The sequence below is a fragment of the Neodiprion virginianus genome, chromosome 6 (genome assembly GCF_021901495.1).
Source record: "Neodiprion virginianus isolate iyNeoVirg1 chromosome 6, iyNeoVirg1.1, whole genome shotgun sequence".
Taxonomy (NCBI): Eukaryota; Metazoa; Arthropoda; class Insecta; order Hymenoptera; family Diprionidae; genus Neodiprion; species Neodiprion virginianus.
The window spans coordinates 5,006,165-5,011,707 of NC_060882.1; the positions used below are offsets into that span (position 1 = coordinate 5,006,165).

Genomic DNA, 5,543 nt, shown 5'->3' on the forward strand with positions numbered 1-5,543 from the left:
AATTTACTGTGTTCCGGTTCACACGTAAATGAATTACATCGTCTATTCAGTTAAATTACCACTGTTACAGAATAAGGGGGAGGGGGTAGTGAAAAAAAAAGAAGAAAATTGAGAAGAGAGGAATAGACGGATGATTAAAAATTTACTACAGTAATTAAGGTCGTTGGTAAAGGGTCGATCGAACCGAAATTTATAGCTTCAGTTAATTTTCAAGCTCATTGCCCTTCTTGAATTTTTATTTTTCTTCCGTTTTTTAGGCACAGAAAACTGAGCTCGTCGAACGTACAAGGATGAAAGAGAGAGACGTGAAAGAATCTCGCATAATTTCTCGAAATAATTAGTCTATAATTGATGTACCGCGTATCCGAGCTTCCTATATAGGCTGACAAAAAGCGGCAAAAAAGCTCGCCTCTTTCGACTCCGTTATCACTTAGAGCGTACTCGAGGAATGGAAAAACGGCATTTCAACTTCGCGATTTAGAAGGGCGAGGCGCAGTTGCCATAGTAAGCGTGCCCTATCTCGGAAAAATTCGGCGGCGACGTTTTCGCGTAACCCTAATCGACTCGAACCCTGCCTGCAATATTCACGTCCCTCTCGAAAGAATTGATCGATCGGTATCTACCCGGTAATACCCGGGGGTATAAGCCATCGCTTAGCATTGACCTTTGGATATTCTCCTCAAGGGGAAAGTATACATGCCGGGCGAGCGAAACCTCGCAAACGGTAATCGAGTATCCGCGAAAAACTTGATCAAAGCAATCGGCGAGATTAGGGCTAATCAGGTTACAGTGAATCCGAATTTCACTCACACCTTTCACCGACTTTTATGTTACACGTTTCTCTTGCCCGGCGCGGCGGCTTTTTTTCCTCCAAATTCAATTTTCAAAACAGGAGAGAAAAAATATCTTTGCTGCCGACGCGTTGACTCGTACAACTGTTTTTTGCTTTCCTTTTCCTCCGTGTTTCCCAGAATGTTTGGTCAAGATTTCAACATTTCACAGACTGACCGACGGAAATATGCGATAGGAATCACGGGCAAAATAAACGAAATCGCATCTGTGAATTGAAATTAACGAAATAGAGGATTGATGGTACAATAATTACACATAGACCGAAAGTGACCCATATTTTTACGTCGTATGCAAAATAATAGCGGAATATAACGCAACGAAAAGATAATTTAGCAATTTGGTAAAGGTTCCTCTAAACCATCACGCGCAAATTTCGTCGAGTTAAAATTTGCGAATTCCTGTTAAATCCAGCGGCGCGTTTAACGGTGCGTAATAGACGTGAAATGGGAATTAGACGAGGGTAAATTTCAGCACGAAAAATTTAACAATATCATAGATTATTTCCGCGAGCCTGTATAATAATAATAGTAATAATAGCAATAATAACGCCGTTGAGAATAATTCGGGTGTACAAAGTGGGGACTGGGTCCCTCTTCGCAATTACGCATAAATACAGAACAATAATAAGAACGTGGTTCAATATTGCGCTGTAAATATATATATATAGGGTGAAGCGTTTAAGTTGGCAAACGCGAATAACTTGAAAATGAAGCATTTTCGAGAAACGTGTTTCAAAGCAAAGTTTCATCATCTCCGAAGCGGGATCTAATGGCTATAATTTTTTTCAGGTCAGTGGAGAAGTTCACGGACACGTGAAGGTAAACTTGGTTTTTTTTTTTTAAAGGAACATCCCCATTCCTTTGAAGGTTCGTATTTTATGTGAGAAAATACGCAATTTTTTTATTTGGTCCAATTGTTTGCGACTGATTGAGCATTCTAAAAATTTACGAATGCGTCAGAAGTAATTATCTTTTGGACAAACTGCTTCAAAAACATAATAAACAGAACGATTCACTTTGTTCAAGCGATAACCAGTGTAAAGTGGAAGCTTATCATTTCGAACATGTGTTAAGCTAATTGTTGCTTGAACAAAATGATGTGGAATCCTTCCGTTTATTACGTTTATCAAGTAGTTTGTGCGAAAGATATTTATTTGTGAAGTATTCGTAAATATTTAGAATACCAGAACGAATAATCGGTTTAAACAAAAATCTAGTATATTCTCACATAAATGACGAATCTGTAAGAAAAGAAAACAGGGTTGTTCGTTTAAAAAAACGAAGCTGGCCTTCGTATAATCGTAAACTCCTCGACCAATCCGAAACAAAATTGTAGCCTCTGGATTTCGCTTTGAAGATGATGAATCTTTTGTCTGAAACATTTTTCTCGAAAATACTCAATTTTGAAGTTATTTGCGTTTGCCAAGTTAAATACCTCAGCCTGTATACATATTACAGATTATTGGCTGGGGAAGTTAGTCACAAATAACTCGCGTCAATTTTCGGTAATTAACGAGGCACGCGTTTGTTCCCTAATATAATTACTTCGAACCTTGGCCATATTTTCATCGAGTAATTCTAAACCCGGGTCAACTGTCTCCGTATATAATCTAAACTATGCTTATTTGTCGTTAAATAGACGCAGCCGAGTCTCTCTCTCTCTCTCTCTCTCTCTATCTCTCCCTCTCTCCCTTTTCTCTGTAACATTCTTGTATCTGTCCAGCATTATCACGGGCATAATAAATTTCTATTCTACTCTATTCTATTCTCTCTCTCTCTCCTCTCTCGTCTCTATCGCAGAGTCGTGGATGCGGACGAGAAACCGAGGAAACCAAACCGACTGAACGCTGCGACGTCGAGACGACGGTGGCCAATTTCAGCTGAATATCAAGCCGATGTTTGGGGGAAATTCCGCTTCATGCCCGCGTATTATTCGGTCTATAGTCTGCGCCTACCCCGTCCGTTTAATTATTCAACGAGGTCCTCGATTTCCAGTCCCTAATTGCCAAGACGTCGGAGCCGTCGTGTCGCCGTGCGCAACTTGGCCGTTTCGCCACGGGGTGGAAAATTGCGCGTTCAAAAATTATGCCGGGCAGAATTCTGCGTCTCGTCAAGATTTTAACACAATTTCATCAGTCCTCTGAATTACATATATACATATATATGTATACATTTTCAGAAACAATTTTGCAATTTTACACCGATTTCGCAACGATTCACGTCGTACGACCCTTTTTAATTAAGAATCTATTACAGATTCGTCACGATTAATCCGAGGAAATATTTGACCAAAATATATTCCTGAAAGCTTTGTTCGTAATTACGATCACGGTGACACCACTCGTTTCGTAAACAGTTAATTATTTGTTCTCCCCACAATTAATGTTCCGGCACAAACTGATCGGGGTTGTTGATTTTCGGGAAGAGGATTAGGGGTAGACTCTGATCGTGTTGAGAATTTGTATACATGTACACGTACGTAATACAGGGAACGGATTTTTCCCGGGAATCAGGGGTGAAAAAAAAAAAAAAAAAAAAAAAACACCCGAATATTACACTTGACGGTGGGATACGGGAATGAAAAATTTACAAAATCACACCGCGATTCCCGCAACGATCTTAATACCAGTAGTTCTGACGCCGTACGGTTAGCGAAGAGAAAGAGAAATAGAATGAGAAAGAGGGATAACAAATGAATTTCGCAACGACGGGTTATTTTCCCACCGATTGACGCGAACGAAGTGAAATAAAAAAGATGGGGGTGTAGGAGAAAAAAAAAAAAAAAAAAAAACAAAGAAGGAAAAGAAAATGCCGTCTAAGAAAAGCCGAATACCATTTTTGGACAAAGGAACGAACGAGGCTGAGCAAGTGATCCGAAAATTTACAAATCGTGGTACATTCGTCAAAACTGTGCCAGGATGGAAGATCGGCGCTTGAAACTTACGGCATCGATTTGCTCCGGCACATGACTCGATCTCCGTAAGCCTTCCGCCGACACTTTTCCTCTCAATAAAATTGGATCGGGTATATTTATATGATTATTCGATATTTGTCAATTTCAAAGCCCACCCGAGTCGATCCGCGCCCTCAAATGACAGCGAAGAGTGATGAACGAGGGAGCGTAAGAAGAAGCCAGAAATTTTCAATAACAACGAATATACGATCGAGTATTGCCGCGAATAATGGATTACCGGCTAATTCACTCCTTCTTTTTCACCACAAAAAATAAAGGAGAGAAATAAATTCCCCGCTAATCTATTTGCCAGCCAAAGGGTTGTACGCGAAAATGTCGAATCAACGTTTAACGGTTGCCCGAAAATCGATCGCATCTGCGCAGAGCTCTCTCCGTTCGACCATTCGGTAAAAAAAGTAGGTATGCATATACGCGTAAAATATTTATCAGCGTTGTAAAAGGCGCGTCTGAGCCTATCGTGAAAAAACCTACCCCGGAATCGTAAGCGTATACATTATACATGTATCTACACATATCTGTATATATCGCAACCCTTAACCCGCGTCCAGGCGACCCGGTGAACTTTGGTCAACGTTCCAGAGGTTGGAGGGGTCAACGAAATTTTTGTCGGCCTAAAGCGGGGAAAGATCGGTCTCTCAGATTCAAAATCCCCTCCGAAGATTGAAAAAAGTTTATGTCGAGGAAACGACAAAACGATGATGCATATATACCGTTGTAAAAAATTCCTAAGCTGGATTCGCGTACACAGTTTATCAAACCTGCACGATTCGAAAGACGAGACGAAAAAAAAAAAAAAAAATTATGCTGTCGGTAAACTAACGGAATATTCCATTATTTTCATTCAATCTCAAAGAATAAGAAAACGAAGAAAAAGGAGCAGCGAAAGAATAACATTTTCCAACCCAACCAATCACTTATAATACAATTTGTTCGCGAGCTGGTAAAGTTGGCATAAAATAGTTACCAGCCACTCGTAAAAGAGACTGCGAAGTATATTTCGAAAACGTTAATCGCGCCGCGTGTGTTTATAAATAACGCAGAAAAATAAGTACATAAAAAAAGAAAAAACAAAGGGCATTACAGCCAGCTAATTTATACTCCGTCAATAATGAGATAAATTACAGTCGAAAACAGTTTCACTCACCTCGAGCATCGTGCGAATGTCACGAATGTTTTGATGACCTCTTCAGTCTCTCGCCCAACTAACTCACGGCGTCACTTGCACGAATTCACCGACGGTTTCACCGCTGAACTGCAATTTAATTTACACACCACCAGCAGAGAGACGTGTCCGTTACGAATAGCGCATAGCGAGTAATAATTAACAATTGTCAGATGCAACTCACTCGAATTATCAATCAGGGAAAATTCCGAGAGCTTCCTTTGAACAGGTAAGCATTTCGTGCGCGACGCGATCGGATCAAGACTGCCGAATGAAGATGAGGGGGGTGGTCCGATGTTTACCTGGCGGGATTAACGCCGATGTTTACACGGATTTGAGGTATCCGAGCCCCGGACGTTATGACCCGTCGTGCCTCTGTGTATGTGTAGGTTTTTTTCGTATGTGTAGGTGTGTAGGACTCGTAACCGCTATACGCAAGTGGAAAAGCCTAGTTCGTGGTGCGACGCGAGCGGAGCCACGGATCAACCCCGAGACGCACGCGGCTCACGCAACCGACAGACCCACACAATCATCCCTGACTCGATCCCAGTCGTCA

At 41.1% G+C, this 5,543-nt stretch overlaps 1 protein-coding gene across 1 annotated transcript in view; it reads right to left on the bottom strand.

The window, feature by feature from the left end:
- Window positions 1-5,238, bottom strand: part of LOC124308260 (achaete-scute complex protein T8-like) — a 130,768-nt gene extending 125,530 nt beyond the window's left edge. Inside the window, exons 1-2 of the mRNA XM_046770833.1 lie at window positions 5,172-5,238; window positions 4,970-5,077 (exon numbers count right to left, since the gene is read on the bottom strand). The gene's annotated coding sequence lies outside the window, so the exon portion shown is untranslated. The remainder of the gene's footprint in view (window positions 1-4,969; window positions 5,078-5,171) is intronic.
- Window positions 5,239-5,543: the final 305 nt, after the last annotated feature.